This window comes from Saimiri boliviensis, chromosome 11 (genome assembly GCF_048565385.1).
Source record: "Saimiri boliviensis isolate mSaiBol1 chromosome 11, mSaiBol1.pri, whole genome shotgun sequence".
Classification (NCBI taxonomy): domain Eukaryota; kingdom Metazoa; phylum Chordata; class Mammalia; order Primates; family Cebidae; genus Saimiri; species Saimiri boliviensis.
Window position 1 is genome coordinate 87,482,241 of NC_133459.1, and position 17,675 is coordinate 87,499,915.

A 17,675-nucleotide genomic window follows, 5' to 3' on the forward strand; every position below is an offset into this window, starting at 1 on the left:
TTGTCTGCACAGGGCCCTTTGATATAAGCTCTCTTCAGACCTCTCAGTCATGGATACCAGCACGTGTCTTAACAGAGGTGGCAGGGGAGTGAAATGAACTCTGAGGATCCTTGGTTGTACTTGTTTAATGCACTAGTTTTCTGCTGGTTGGCCTCCTGCCAGAAGGTAGCGCTTCCAAGAGAGCATCAGCTGTGGTAGTATAGGGGAGGATCAGTGGGGCCTAGAACTTACAAGAGAATATGACCTTTGTCTTCAGCTACCAGAATGGTTATGGAAGGACCATCAGGTGGAGGCAGGGTTAGGCATGTCTGAGCTCAGACTCTCCTTGGGCAGGGCTTGTTGCAACTGCCGTGGGGAAAGAGGCTGTGATTCCAAGGTCCATGGAGTTATCTTCCCAGGAGGATTATGGCTAGCTCTGCTGTGTCATGAATGGTGTCCAGGAACTGGGGGAAAGCTGGCAGTTACAGACCTTACCCAGCTCCTACACAACCCAACAAGCAAGTCTCACTTCTACCATGTTCCCACCAACAGCAATGAGTTTGTTTCCATGCAGTGGGTGAATAGGGTTGAGAACTTGCCCCAGGCTACCAGCCTCTCAACTGAGAAAGCAAGACAGGCTTTTGTGCCTCGCCACCTGTTGACTCTGCACACCAGATTCACACTTTCCCGAGTTCTGGCCAGGAAGTTTCTGCTCAGTCAAAACTGTTACAAAGTTCAGTTGGTGGTTTCCTTCTCCCTGTGATCTTTTCCCAGTTCCTCTGGCAGCCCTTTCCAGGTCCCCTGTTAGACAAGTCAGAAATGGCTTCTCTGGGGACCCAGAGAGCCAGGGCTTTTCCCCCTGCTTGCCCTACTCCTGTACTTCACTCAGTTCTCTAAATTGTCTCTGCTCCAGGTAAGGTCAAATTCTTCTCTTGTAATCTAGACCTTCAGGTTCCCCAAGGGTGTGTGTTCAGGGGTGGACAATCCCTTTTCACTGTTTGGGCATTCAAAGTATGTAGGCTGTCTCCTGAGTCATGCAGGAGCAATCCATGTCTTTCAACGGATCTGTGGATACTCTTGGCTTTCCTGGTATATCCCTGCAGTAGTTCTTGGATCCAAAATTCATGATGCGAGTCTCTACATCCTGGTCTGTCCATCCAAGTGGGAGCTGCAAGTCAATCCTGCCTCCTATCCACTGTTTTTTCCTATTTTGTATTTTAAATTAAAAGTCATTAGCATGTGAACTCCATGAGGGCAAGAATTTTATTCCATTTTTTTTTTTTTACTGCTAACTACTTCAAAACTGTTACATACTCTGCCATATTATGGACATTCTAAATATTTCACAAAAATGAATGTTGATATATTACAGTGCTTATCTCACCATCTGCCACAAAGTACAAACTCTCTAAATGTCAAATATTACTATTTTAGGAATTTTAAAGAATATGATTCTTACTATTTTCAATAATACTGTTCTATCATTGCTTGAGACAACTATGATTATATATCTCTTTAAGAAGTGCAATCTAGACAACCACATATTTCAACATCAGGTATCCATTAGCTTATGTTCCTAAGTTCATCTTTTTACTTGATCAGTATTGATAAAGATCCATGGCCACAAGTGAACTTGAGTCTATGAATTTACAACTGGGAACTTAGGTTGAAAATTTACCTAGTTTTTTATGCAGCCTGTGTTAATTATTTATTCTGCTGCTATTGATGACCAAATCAATTATAATGTTATTATTAGACTCTGGCAAAATAAGCAATGTCAATTGGTATAGTTTTGTTATTTTTAAATTATTTGAAAATATTTAAGTGAAATATAAGACTTGTTACAAAAGGATTTAGACAGATGTAAATTAACTTTTTCCTCATGAGAAGTATTGTGTACTTAATGACAAATTACTAGTGGCTAGAATTGTTAAAATATTTGTGAAGCACACCACTGAAGATGACGTTGAAAAACTTTTATCATCATACTAATAATCTCAGGAGAACTCTATGCAGAAGGTAAAATTAACCCTTAATATTCTTTATTCTCTAAAACATATAAATGGAGAATCTAATATTTATACAACCAAAGTTTTACTATACTTTCATTTTAATATATCAATTTTATAACATATCTTTTATAAATATAATTTTTAATAATATTTAAACCTTTTCCTGTGAGCAAAATTACTATTATGGTAGCATAAGCCAGAAAAACAAAATAAAACAAAAACGCTTTTATCTCTAGGTTTGGGGACAGGAGACCAGGATCTAAATACTTCTAAAATGTTTTCAGGCTGCAGTATGTCCATTTCAAAGTCACATGTTAACTTTAATTCTAAATCTATGCTAGAATCCATTCCTAATACTGACAAAACTTGTACAATTTTAATTCTGTTCATAATGTGGGAAATTTGAAAAAGAAATAGCCATAAATAATGAGCAAGATTTTCTACTTTTGAGACTTTGATTTTTATCCCAATGAATTATTCATTGGTGGAAGACATTAAGTATTGATTAGTAGGACTACCATATAATTGCTTGTACAAACAGGGACACTTTTGAGAGTTAAAAGAGGGGTTCTATTGATAATTGTTTGAACACGTATAAATCAAGACTTTCCAAACAAACCAATAGCTATGGATTCCCTATTAGAACGCTTTATAATCATATTGTCCAGTGTGTATGCTTAGTGTGATAGTATAAGGGAGGCAGTGCACATGGGCATGTTGTTTACGATCAATTATCAATATTATCAGATCGTAGGATGAAGAATCCAGAGACGCAGTTCGCATTAGCAAGAGTGAACATACAAAGAAGGAAACTACAGCAATAAGGCTTTTCTAAAATAAACATCTTAGGGAATTTATTGAAATTAAATATATAAGTTTTAATTGTATTTTAATTGAATAATTTACTGTAAATTTTCTACCAAAACATCTAAGATTAAAATTGTAAAAGTGAAAGACACAGAATTATTCATATTTGATGCTCTTTTTTTTTTTTTTTTTTTTTTTTTGAGACGGAGTTTTGCTCTTGTTACCCAGGCTGGAGTGCAATGGCGCGATCTCGGCTCACCACAACCTCCGCCTCCTGGGTTCAGGCAATTCTCCTGCCTCAGCCTCCTGAGTAGCTGGGATTACAGGCATGTGCCACCATGCCCAGCTAATTTTTTTGTATTTTTAGTAGAGACGGGGTTTCACCATGTTGACCAGGATGGTCTCGATCTCTTGACCTCGTGATCCACCCGCCTCTGCCTCCCAAAGTGCTGGGACTACAGGCTTGAGCCACCGCGCCCGGCTCCCATATTTGATGCTCTTAATTCTATAATAGGATGATTTTTATATGAATTTCTTTTGATTTTATTTTTCTGTCTAAATAGTGAAATATTAGCAGATATAATTGCCTGTTATCTATACGATAAAGACATTGTAATATTCTACTGAATTTTCTGACTACTATAACGTTATAGTGCTATTTTACATAACAAAAGAAGTAAACTGCTTAAAGATCGAGACGATAATCTTATTTTTGCATGCTTCTCTCAACTCTCATTGTGAACTTCAGGGGCAAGAATTCAGTTAATTGTATTTCTCATTTCCTGGCATGCAATTATTATTAACTTATGAAAGACCTCACTCTTGCTTTACTTACACATTTTATCCCCTTATTCCTAGTCTTGAAGTCCATTTCCCCTGGACCTACTATAATGTTTTGACATGTTACTCTAGTTCTCTCAACCACAAATAGCTCTGAAATGAATATTATAATATAACCAACTTATCTTTCTGTGAGAATATGGTCAGTCCGTATTCACTCACAGGTGAAATTATTGAGTCTATTCTTGTACTTGATTTCTGTGAGTCGTGACAGATTACTTATGCAGAATGGCAGTTTCAAAGTATATCATCTTCGAGAGGATAGCAATTGCTGCTTCTCATCATCCTCACCATCACCTCATATTGTCCATCTTTGTACTGGTTGCTATGCTATTATTTGTAATGTAAAATCCAATTTTTATTTATTTACCATTCTCTGATTGCTAATGTGTACATCTCTTCATATACTTTTTTAGATGATCAGACGTCAGTGATTTCCTGGTTTATATATAATTACTATATTCCTCACATTTCTCAATAATTTTTTCTCAGGAATTCATATTCTCCAAGTCACTCAAGCCTCCTTAACAAGTAATGTGCCTAGACTGGTGGTGGAGAGAGATATCCCAGGACAGAGTCTTTAAAACCACAACCTAGGACTGTTGTGCAAAGAATACTTTGCTGCCCCTCCCTGACAAGCAACTGTGCCCCTCAGAGAAAGCCCTTGTGTATTCACCATTGCATTGCTATTTTGGAAGAGCCTTTTTATTGTAAATTTCTTGGGTTCTTGGGTATGAAAAATGGTGAGAATTCTCAGAAAATGGGAACTTTCCTGCCCGTGTTTTTCTGTCTGCTCCATCAGATGCTGGAAGTTTAGTTACTCATCATTCCACATCCATTTCCTTCAAAACTAGGCTAGCATTACTTTTACTCTATGTCTCACGGTAGCATTAGTATGCAGTGATCAACTTAGGCACTGAAGCCACAGTAATCACACTAGATCCAGCCCTTCTTTTATCCATGACTGCCCATGATTCTTCTCAACACAGCTCCTAGGGTTGTCCAAGCATTTCTTTCAAGTGTTTTTATGATTTTAAGATCTTCAACACAAAGATATATTTTTTAAATATGTGTTTGATTTGGAGCATAATATATCCAATAAAATGCAAAAATCATAGGATACACTTCTATAATTTTTTACATAATTTTACACCATCCAGATCAAGATATAGAACAGTGACAGCACCCCAGAAACATAACTGATGCCTGTAGGGCACTAAACCCCAAAGATAACCAATTGGACTTCTTTTATCATGGATTAGTTTGTCGTCTTGTAAAAAGTTATGCAAATTTATACATAATTCATAGGTGATTGGCATCTTTCACTCAATATTATGTTTATGAGAATCACCATTCATTCATTTCTGTTGTATAATATTCCATTGTATACATAGTGTAAAATGTGTTTATCTTTTCCTATTTCTGGACATTTAGATTGTTTCCAAGTTGGGACTATATGAATAGTGCTGTTATAAACATTCTTTTACATGTCTTTTGGTATACAAATATATGCTTTTTAAATTAGGAATATGGTTTGTCCATGTTTTACACCAATAAATATTGCAAAGGTGTTCTCTCATAGAGTTTGATCTAATTTATACTTACAATTGGATAAATATGAGAGTTCTAGTTTCTTCAGTTCTTTACCAGTCACTGAGATAGCCTGTCTTTTTCATTTCAGCAATTCTATTGAATATGCAGTACTATCTCCATTGATTTAAATTTGCATTTCCCTGATGACTAATATCGCTAAGTACTAGTTCTCTGACCATTTAAATATCCTGTTTTGGCTGGGTGCGGTGGTTCAAGCCTGTAATCCCAGCTACTCAGGAGACTGAAGTAGGAGAATTGCCTGAACCCAGGAGGAGGAGGTTGCGGTGAGCCAAGATTGCACCATTGCACTCCAGCCTGGGTAACAAGAGTAAAACTATGTCTAAAAAAAACAAAAATCCTGTTTTGCAAAGCTCTTCCTAAAGTAGTCTATTCATTTTAATTTGTTGTCTGTTTGTTTTTTTTTTTTAAAAAAATGCTATTTGAAAATTTTTAATGAGTCTGCATATGTTAAGGAGAAACTTTATCTATTCCTGGACTGTGCTGTCTAATTACAGTGGGCATTAGCCACATATAGCTATTGGAGACACTACTTAAAATGTCACTAGCCCAAGATCATATGTACTTTAACTATAAATACACAGGGAATGTTAAAGAGTTAGTACCCAAAAAACAGAATGTAAAATATTTTCAACATATTGGGTCAATTAAAATATATTATAAAAATTAACTTCAACTCATCCTTTATATTTTTATGAATGTGACTATTAGACATTTTTTAATTACATATGTGACTTTCAAAACATATCTAGTAGGAAGTGCAGGTTCAGTGCAGTGGCTTATCTCTTGTAATCCCAGTGCTTTGGAAGGCCACGGCAAAGGGATCCTTTGAATCCAGGAGTTCAAGACCAGCCTGAGCAACATAGTGAGACCCCCTTCCCCATCTCTACAAAAGATAAAGCATACTTTAGCCAAGTGTGGTGGCATGTGCCTGCAGTCCTAGCTACAGGACAGGAGGATTGGTTAAGCGTAGAAGCTCCCAGTGGCCATGAGCTATGATTTCAGCACTGCACTGAAGCTTGGATAACAAGGAAAATTCTGTCTCTAATAAGAAAAAGAAAATACTGTTCTACGAAGTTAGCGGAGCTTGCCTGAAGAAGTGGTCTCCTAAGTTTTATCATGACCAGTAGATTTTTAAAGTAACTTGCAATTATGATAAAAGGACTGCTTGAATTGTCACAAAAGTACGTTATTTGGGAGGCCAAGGTGGGTGGATCACGAGGTCAAGAGATCAAGACCATCCTGGTCAACATGGTGAAACCCCATCTCTACTAAAAATACAAAAAAATTAGCTGGGCATGGTGGCGCATGCCTGTAATCCCAGCTACTCAGGAGGCTGAGGCAGGAGAATTGCCTGAACCCAGGAGGCGGAGGTCGCGGTGAGCCGAGATCGCGCCATTGCACTCCAGCCTGGGTAACAAGAGCAAAACTCCATCTCAAAAAAAAAAAATTAATAAAAATAAGTACTAGTTGAAGTTACTCTAAATACTTTTAATTAGTTTGTCTTGTCATCTGATTACGAATTTTATGTTTTTAGATATTTTTTTCCATTTTCAGCTTGACATTTGCTCATTTCAGAGAAACCCTGTGGTTTTCTTCATATGGAAAATGGAAGAATTGTCCAATATTACTACACTTTTAAAAGCTTTTACTTTCCAATGAACATAACAACAAAATTGTCATTTTTCTGCTTGGCTGGTTATACCAACAAAACTGCGAGACAAGAAGGGCAAACCACATGTATAGCAGAAGGCTGGTCTCAGAACCAAGGTGCTTTAGTAAGTCAGCTGAATGTGTCAACTCAGTATTACAATACTCAAAGAAATTTGTTTATAAAACTATGGGTCCAATGAAAATGGAAAGTGATTAAACATTTCAGTAGAGAAAAAAAACAAAATAACTAGCAACTGTCTTTCTACAAATTGAAAGCATAATTTGAATTCCAGAAAATAATGCTTTTATGTTAAAATGTTATTTTCTTTATCTGTTTTTAATAATACTCTGCTGAAGGGCATAGGGTAATAACTGAAATTGTTATTTATCACATTGCAAGGGGAAAAGATGTAATTTACTTTAAGTAATGAAAAACTTATCTTGATAATTAAGCATAGGATGCCAGAAAAATGCTTGAAACACTGGCCTCTGGAAGGGAAATATTGCTACTCCAATGCTTTATCATTTGTAAGACTGATCTCTTCTTTGTATACCAACTTCTCTCATGATATCCATTGAAAACTGTGTTTTTCAATTTTGAATGAAAGTTTGAGTTCAAATTTGTGAGAAGGTAATCTAATTGACTCATTTTATTACTTTATGTCAGGCTACACTATCGTCAAACTATCAATTATCTTCCACTAAGGGCAGGTGACCCAGAGTAGGGGGCTTTGATTGAGTTAGTTTCATGTAAAAGAGGGCATCGAGTGTGGTTATTGTCGTTGATATATTTAGCAAAGCTACCTAGAAGTAGATGTGGTGGGGATATAAATTACTATAAGAACTAAAAAATAGTAAATACAAAGAAAGTCAGTATTAGATTGAATCCATTTAAAAAAAATGCAGATATTTCCAAAATGAAATTGCTAATATTAACATTACGCTTTTGGCTTAAATTGGAATGGAATAAAATGAAAGAAGCTTTTTCTTGTCTTTTCTTTTTTTGAGATGGGAGTCTTGCTCTGTTGTCCAGGCTGGACTGCAGTGGTGCAATCTCAGCTCACTGCAACCTCCACCTCCTGGGTTCAAGCGATTGTCCTGCCTCAGCCTCCTGAATAGCTGGGACTACAGCCACTGCACCTGGCTAATTACTTGTATTTTTTAGTAGAGATGAGATTTCACCATATTGTCCAGGCTGATCTTTAACTCCTGATATTGTTGCCTGCCTCAGCCTCCCAAAGTGCTGGGATTACAGGCGTGAGGCACCACGTCTGAGTAAAAGAAATTTTTTCTTCGTATGTCACTTTGTCCTTCATTACAGAAGAATTTAAAATCACGTACATTATTTTATATCGTGAACCAATGTCAGATATACTTAAAGATAATTCAATAATTTAAATATATGTATACTTTGTTAGTATGTTGTTTAAATTGTACAAATGCATAGACAGCACATACTTTAACGATTGCTACTACACAAGCTGTCAGTTGAATTTTGGCCTTTGGTTAAGCACTTGTAGACCAGAATTTTAAGAACAGAAAACTGGTACGGTTAGGTCAATAGGTGTATAAAAAAAGAGAATAGAGAGGCAAAGAAGAACTGGGGCTCTTTTTCCATTTTGCTAAGAGTTGATTTTACAATATATTCCTAAGATTCATAAAAATACATTTTAAGATTTTTCAATATTCTAGGTTGTTAAAAAGGTTTACAAAATAAATAATTTTTGTAATTTTAGAAACACGTTTGGCTCCTGAATTATATATGGAAATTATTCCACAACACAGAAAACAATCAAAGTGAAGGACAAAGTACAATTCAAACGTGCCACTGGTTACTACACAGCTGGAGGAAACAAGACCGAGGAGTCCATACTTTTTGCCTTTATTTTTAATTATGTTGATAGCGGTCTTTGATAGTTTAAAGTTCTAAAGAAAAAAAATTCATTTTAGCTCACAAGATTACATTAAAATAAAAGTAATGCCATTTAACAAATACATAAAATGAATTCATAAGCTTTTTTGGCAAATTTAATTTATATTCTAGATATATCATGTCAATAGTAAGTGAATTTGGTTCTAGCAGAAAAAATAAACAATTGTCTGTTTTTTATTCATTCTTTCATTTGTAGAATTAAAGCGCTCTTCTTTTTCTTTTTTTTTTTTTTGAGACAGAGTTTCGCTCTTGTTACCCAGGCTGGAGTGCAATGGCACGATCTCGGCTCACCGCGACCTCCGCCTCCTGGGTTCAGGCCAATTCTCCTGCCTCAGCCTCCTGAGTAGCTGGGATTACAGGCATGCGCCACCAAGCCCAGCTAATGTTTTGTATTTTTAGTAGAGACGGGGTTTCACCATGTTGACCAGGATGGTCTCGATCTCTCGACATCGTGATCCACCCGCCTTGGCCTCCCAAAGTGCTGGGATTACAGGCTTGAGCCACCGCACCTGGCCTTAAAGTGCTCTTCTTTAAGATTAATTGAAAATGGTTATTTTCATCCTGTAAAGCAAACCTATGAAGAAGGAGATGTCATTCAGTTTTTCTGTGATGAAAATTATTATCTCAGTGGATCAGATTTAATTCAATGCTACAGCTTTGGTTGGTACCCAGAATCTCCTGTATGTGAAGGTAAAATGTCTTTATCAGCTTTAATCTCCATTAGTTCTGACAAAATTCCTGTGGTGACACCTAATTTTTTTCCTGGGTCCTATTTTTTAAAATAAACATTGTATTTTAAATTAGTGCTATTTTCAGCAATCTTTAATATATTCCATCTGAATAAATCTTTGTTTTGTATTACTTTGTAAATAAGTATATCTTTTAAATTTATTATTTTAAAATCTCTATTATACATTTTAAATTCCTTATTATAACCAATAACTTTTCTTACTGGGAATTGTTAGACTAGTCCAATCTGGCAGCTTTGCAAGGATACTTTCTCTTAATTTGCTATATACTTCCAGATGTAAAAATTAGTCTCCAAAATAGTGAAGTAGATAGCAGAAAAAACAAAAGAATAATCCCCAGAAGTGAAAATGGAAAAGAGGCATCTAGTAAAAGCTACCCCAAAATGTCATATCTATGGTCACATTTCTATTACTAAATGTGCCTAACAGGCAATGCAGAAGACATCCTTAGTTATTTAAACACACCTAGATAGGAGGATCCTATGCAGCAGAATATACAGATATGAAAAAAAAAATTTCTATAATGTGACAAATGGTACAATCAACTCAGGTACAAAGTGACAGAATAAACATTAGAGATTCTGACTGGTATGCTGTGGAGTAACATTCACAGAGGTGATGGATAATATTTAGATTTGGTCTTAAGAGACAAATAGGAGTTTGAGGATTGGAAAGATAGGGTGAGGCAAGGGTTTTATAGTCATTTTTTAATTTTTTTATATATGGGATATAATGTCTATTGACAGGTAGGTGAAAATATGAGGGTAGAACTTGGAAGAAAATGGTGAAAATTTTGAAACAGGTGCTAGGAAAATGAATGAAGGCTCTGACCAGGGTTTGCAATGGGATTGCCGGGAACTATCATAATTCCCTAAATGGACTGAAAGTTACTACTAAAGTTACTACTACTACTAACTAAAGTTACTACTGTAACTTTAAAGATTTTATAGTTTTTCATTTGTGGTCAACATCCTTAATATAGTAGTAGAGAAGATTTTTTAAGCAAAATTTTAAAAGCCTATTATTTCTTTCTTTTTTTCTTTTTGAGTTGGAGTCTCCCTGTGTCGCCCAAGCTAGAGTGCAGTAGCATGATCTAAGCTCACTGCAATCTCCACCCACCACCATACCTGGCTGATTTTTTTTGCGTATTTTTAGTAGAAACAGGGTTTTGCCATGTTCAAGTTGTTCTAGAACTCCTGACCTCAGGTGATCAGCAGGCCTCGGTCTCCCAAGTTGCTATTTCAACAGTAAATGGCAGACCTCCTTAAGGCCTTTTATATCCCTCTCTTCCAATTTAGCCAGCATGACAACTTGCCTATTTTCTCTGGTAAACAGTCATTAGGCATACAACAGGTAGTGTTGTGGGCTGAGTTATATCTCTCCTACTCCTCCCAAAATATAACCACACTATAACACTAGGAACCACTAAATGTTACCTTACATGGTAAAAGACACTTTGAAGTTAACAATCTTAAGGCAGGAATATTATCTGGAATTATTTTTTCGGACTCTAAATAGAATCACAAATGCTCTTATAAAAGGGAGGCAGAGGGAGATTGACTACAGAAGAGGAAGCAGGAGATGTGACAATTGAAGCCACAGGTTGCAATGTTTTGAGGAAGGGGTTCTGAGCCCAGTAATACAGGTAATTTCAAGAAGCTAGAAAAGGAAAAGTAGCCGATTCTCTTCCAAAGCCCCCAGAAGGAATGCAGCTCTCTTGACACCTCAATTTTAGTCCAGTGAAACTGAATCTGGAATTTTGGCCTCCAGGACTGTAAGAGAATATATCTGTGCTATTTTAAGCCACTAAACTGTAATTCATCACAGCAGCAATAAGGAAGTAGTGTAGTCAATATTTTAGAGCAGGAGATTTTAATTTAGATAGACATGGGTTCAAGAACAGATCTGCTGCATGCTATAAATTTATTTACTTCATGAGTTTTAGTTTATCTATAACATGGGAAAAATAATAGTTCCTACTTAATAAAGTTATTTTAGGACTAAAGGAGGAAATGAATTTGAAAGGCCTGCAATTTTAGTATTCTGTTGGTGCATAACAATGTCACCACAAACTCAGCAGCTTAAAACAACATAAAGATATTATTTCCCATTCTGTGTAGGTTGGGAGTCTGGGTGTGGCTTAACCAGCTCTCTGTATCTATAGCTAACAAAGCTACAATCAAGATGTTAGCTGGACTGCAGTCTCGTCTGAGTCTTGACTGGGCAAGTCTCCTTCCAAACTCATTATGGTTATTGGCAGCATTCAGTGCCTTGCAGACTGCTGAACTGAGAGCCTCAGTTTCTTGTGGCTGTTAACTGAAGGCAGGCCACTTCCCCTTGCCTTGCACCCCTTCTGCTTTGGAAGCTCATGATGTAGCCTCTAGTTTCTTTAAAACTAGCAAGGAGTGAGAGTCTCTTGGCAAGAAGGGCATTAAAATCTCTTGTTACATAATTACGTATACATAATCAGGTACTGATCCATCACTTCTGCTGCATTTTGTGGGCTAGAAGCAAGTCACAGGTCCTACTCATGAAAAGGGGTATCACACAAGGAAGTTAACATCAAGAGATGGTGATCAAAGGAATGCTCCTAGAATCAATCTGCCATGCTTTCTATGGTGCTTGAAATAATGAACACTTTCATTAAATCTTTATTATTTTTTGTAATTCTATGACTAAATTTGCTGATAAGGAAGAAGAAACAGATGTCCTCCTCCACCTCTGCCCACGAACTCCAAAATTCAAACATGTTCAAGTTCAATAAGTTATTGTCATGGAGAAACAGTTCATATAGAATGTGAACTTAATTTTGAGATCCATGGGTCAGAAGAAATACGTTGTGAAAATGGAAAATGGACAGAACCTCCAAAATGCATTGGTTAGTAACACCTTGAAGAAGCTTTGCTAAAATGAAATCTGCATGTGTGACTAAATGGTCTTTTCTCTTTTAACTGTACCTTTTCAGAAGGACAGAAGGTAGCCTGTGAGGAACTACCCTTCATTGAAAATGGTGCAGCAAATTTACACTGTAAGATTTATTACAATGGGGATAAAGTGACATATGCATGTGAAAGTGGCTACCTTCTCCATGGATCAAATGAGATAACTTGCAGGCGTGGAAAATGGACACTTCCTCCTGAGTGTGTTGGTATGTGTGCTGCGTTTAACATCAATAGCTAAGCTTATGGTGTAAAATTTTTCATTCTTTTAATTTAATATGCGTATTTTAGGAATAGACTGTTTAGGCAAATTAGAAACACATTGCTATAGCACCTACTCTTCTGCTTTGTGTGTGTATATGTGTGTATGCGTGTATGTGTGTGTATGTGTAGCCATCTATAGAATTCAAGTCAATATAAAGAATGCTTTTACACTGTTGGTGGGAGTGTAAATTAGCTCAACCATTGTGAAAGACAGTGTGGCGATTCCCCAAGGATCTAGAACTAAAAATACCATTTGACCCATCAATCCCATTACTGGGCATATACCCAAAGGATTATAAATCATTCTATTATAAAGACATGTAGACATGTATGTTTATTGAGGCACTGTTCACAATAGCAAAGACTTGGAACCAACCCAAATGCCCATCAATGATAGATTGGATAAAGAAAATGTGGCACTTACACACTATGGAATACTATGCAGCCATAAAAAAGGATGAGTTCATGTCCTTTGCAGAGACATGGATGAAGCTGGAAACCATCATTCTCAGCAAACTAACCCAAGAACAGAAAAACAAACACTGCATGTTCTCACTCATAAATGGGAGTTGAACAATGAGAACACATGGACACAGGGAAGGGACTATCACAGACTGAGGCCTGTCGCGGGGTGAGGAGCTAGGGGTGGGATAGCATTAGGAGAAATACCTAATGTAGGTGATGAGGTGATGGATGCAGCAAACAACCATGGCACGTGTATAACTATGTAACAAACCTGCATGTTCTATACATGTACCCCAGAACTTAAGTATTATAATAATAAAAAAAACTTTCTAAAAAACAAAACAAAACCTTTTTCAACACAATAGTGCTAAGCACGATTATCTGATCTGTGTCATGCCGTGACCTGTAGGCTTTAAGTGACAGCACACAAATGATGATGTGCTTTGTTAGAGAAGTAAATAAGGGCATGGTGGACTGAGTGACTGGCCATAAGCATTATCTTCTACTTCTCCTACAAAGTTAGGGTGGAGCATTGCATCTGGCCATTCTTAACCTTATCCCTTTCTGAGGCATGTCCTTGATGTTTCATTTTGCTGAAGGGCACCACCAGGCTACACTATCACTCCTGGGGGCTACTATTCCTGTCCTCTTTCTCATTTCTTGATCAGATCAGAGAGAGATCTCCACGAACATATTTATCTAGGACATTTATTGAATAAGACAAAAGCTATGAAGGATGCCAAGGAAACTGACAGAGTAAGAGAAAGATACCAAAAAAGGGGAAAAAATGGATATTTCCTTCATGGGTTGATTGAGACCAGAGATGAAGAGGAATGAGAAAGAAGAAAATAAAAGTGGGTAACTCCAAAGAGCAATTTTAGAATTGACCATAATCTTTAGATTAAAGAACAGTTTCTCATTCTACAGATTTAAAAAATGTCTATATCATAATTCCTTCACAATTGAGAAAAGAGAAAAAATATGCATAGTTGTTTTTAGGTAACGTAATTGCTCTCATCTCTTGCTTAGCAAATTTTAAAAATATTTAAACTGAATAACGTTTTTATATTTGTACTGAACTTATAAAATAATTGTCCAAAGTTATATAATACAAATACTGAGACACTATAGTATGACTTACTATATTGTTATGAGCTTATGTTAATTTTAAAACAACTTCTTTTCTTAGAAAATATTGACAATTGTAAGCATCCTCCTGTTGTAATGAATGGGGCTGTTGGAGATGGGTTACTGGCAAGCTATACAACAGGATCCTCAGTGGAATATAGATGCAATGAATATTACTTACTGAGGGGATCAAAAATCTCTCATTGTGAACAAGGTAAATGGTCATCCCCACCTGTTTGCTTGGGTAAGAAAGAGAACATATTGAATGTCTATGTTTGTAGTTTCATGTGATTTTCTTACAGTCTTTTATATCATGAAAATGATGATTTTGTATACACCTTTTTTTCAAGTGTTTTCACCTCTCATTTCTTTAAGTAGAAAGCCCCTAAAATCTCAGCATCCAGGCCTACATTAATTATTATCCCCTTACTTCTTTTTTATTGTTGCAAATTATACATAATATAAAATTTACCACTTTAATGTACAATTTTTTAAGTGTACTTTTTAAGTGTACAAATTCTGAGTGTACAATTCAGTGGCATTAAGTATATTCACATTTTAGTATATTCACATTTTGCAACAAATTACTTTTGGGATTGCCTTTCTCCTGCCTAAAATTCCTTCTCTACTGTATACCCCTCAACATCTCTGCTTGTATTGCCCTCAGAATATCATTTGGAGAAGAATAATTAGTCCTATTCTTTCTTTGGTGGAATATATTGTTAATAGCTTTTACCACCACATCCTCACCCAAATGACGCATTTGTTACATCTTGTGGATTAAAAGTGTTTGTTAATAACTAGTCTTCTGAATGTTTTGCACAGACACACATATACACAGACTCCACAAAAATGCTATCATAAGATACAGAGGTATGTATCTTAGATTTTTTTCACTCAAAATATATTATAAATATGGTTTGTCTTACTTCTACAATATATACTTCAATGACTGCCTAGTATTCCATAATGGAGATTAACATATGTAATTTAACCAGTTTATCGATGGATGTTTGGTGTTCAACATTTTTATATTCCAAACAGTACACTTCCAAGTAAATCTTTGTACATATTTAACTTATTTATTTTTATAAAAATAATTATGCATTAACACACTTTTTTGGATTTCTTGGATAGATTTAATATACAGCAGGGATTTATCTCACCCAGTGGAATATTGCCTTCTAAGAAATCTCATGTGGTTGCTATGGGGATTAAATGAGGTAATGTGTGTAAAGCATAGCGCATATAGTAAACACTCAATAAATGGCAGCCAATTGGCATTGGAAGCAAATTCCAGTGCTAGTCATATCCATACAACAGCATTGTAGAAAATAAATAAATGTCAATGTGTTATAAACTGTGAAGTATTATTTGAGTATCATATCATCATTATATCTTATTTTCCTTTAAATTATGTGAATATATCCACTGCATCATCTATTTAGATTCCTCACAGCGATTTACCTTTAAAATAATATCATCAAAAATTGTTTTAATATCATCATGTTTTTCCATTGAAAAAATTTTTGGAGCTAAAATAACATAAATAATGAACAATTTTTCTAAGCAGAAGGGAAAGTAAATGATTTTTTTCAGGAACAGTGTCTGTCTTCCTAAAAAAATTTTTTTAATAAATAAATAATTATGAGATCTGGTAATTTTAATTCATTTTCTATTAATTAACAAATTGCTTATCAGAAGATTTGTTCTAATTTGTTAACCCTACCATAAGTGAATTAAAGTAGTAATTGTCTTAATCTTTGTTAACTTTGAATATTTTAATCTTGACTTTTTGTTAAGCAGGCAAGCACAGTTGTTTTAATTTGATTTTTTTTAAGAATTAGTTAATTTGGAATTTTTCAATTTTCTATTGGCCACAGGTTTTTTTTTCATGGATAAATTATTGATAGTTTAGCTGTTTTTCATTCTTATAAGATCAATATGTATATAAATTAAATTATCCACTTGATAATGTTTATTGCAATTATTTTTAATTTCTCTTTATTTATAGTGTTTTTAAGTATATGTAAGTTTTAAGTATTGAGCTCTTTCAACATTTTGTTAGTAGTTTCTACCTTCCAAGTAATACTTCAAGGCTGTTTCCACTCAAATTCAGATACATATTCCCATAGAACTTTTCTGTTGCTCTCATATTTTTATAAATGTTTTTGATATTTAGTTGTTGATGTGATTGATATTTAATTCAATGGAGGTATAGTAATCTCTAAGGACAAAGATTAGATTAAAATTTTTATGGCCAAACTAGTAATGAAACAAGCTCATAAGGAAATAACAATGATGTATTTAAGGAAATACGTCATTCTGTATCTGGAACACCTGCCTCAAGAAGAGTTAGGCTTGGTCCTAAAGAATCAAAGCAAATACCAAACTCCAAACCCCAAACCCTAACCCTAGGCCCAAGGTCCTAGAGGCCCTAACCCTAAACCATAAACCCTAGCCCTAAACCCTAAACTGTAAGCCCTAAGCCCTAAGCTCTAGCCCTAATCCTAACCCCTAAACACTAACCCTAACCCTAACCCTAAAACCCTTACCCTAACCCTACCCATAGCCCTAACACTAAGACCCTAACCCTAATACCCTAACCCTAACCCCTAATCCTAACCCTAATCCTTAACCCTAACCCTAACCCTTAACTCTAACCCCTAATATCTAATCTTAACCCTAAACCCTAACCATAAACCCTAACTCTAACCACCCTAACCCTAAAACCCTAACCCTAAAATCCTAACCCTAAAACCCCAACCCTAACCCCTAACCCTAACCATAACCCTAAACCCAAAACCCTAACCCTAACCCCAAACCCCAAACCCCAATCCTGAATCCCCAACCCCAACCCCTGACCCTGACCCTAACAACAAAAATGTCAATTTACTTCTATTAATGCCAGAAAGTAAAATTAAAATGAATTACGGTTTTGACATGTTAAAGCAAAAAAGGAGGCCGTTAGCCTGAGGTCTTGCCTAAGCAAATGAAAACCAAACTTGGAGGCATTTAAACTGACTTTAAAAAATTAACAAACCAACCACAGTCAATGACAAAACCCCAGCCTCCAGTTGGCTGTATGACTAGAAACGCTGAAGGTGGTTGACTAGCTGGACCCAATGAGAACCCTCATTTAGCTGCCACCACTTAGAGCTCAAAGCCCCAAGCCACAAACAATATGTTCCTTCCATACTTAGGTCTGAGTTTTTTTGTAAGAATTTTATAGTATATGTTTTTGGATTTTTTTAATTTCAAGGCATTTCAGAAATGTTTAAACCTCCTTCTGTTC

The 17,675-nt window shown here is 35.8% G+C and overlaps 1 pseudogene; it reads left to right on the plus strand.

Annotated features, from left to right (window-relative positions):
• The first annotated feature begins 239 nt into the window (after positions 1-239).
• On the plus strand, positions 240-16,972 carry LOC141580452 (coagulation factor XIII B chain-like; annotated as a pseudogene).
• The last annotated feature ends 703 nt before the right edge of the window (positions 16,973-17,675 follow it).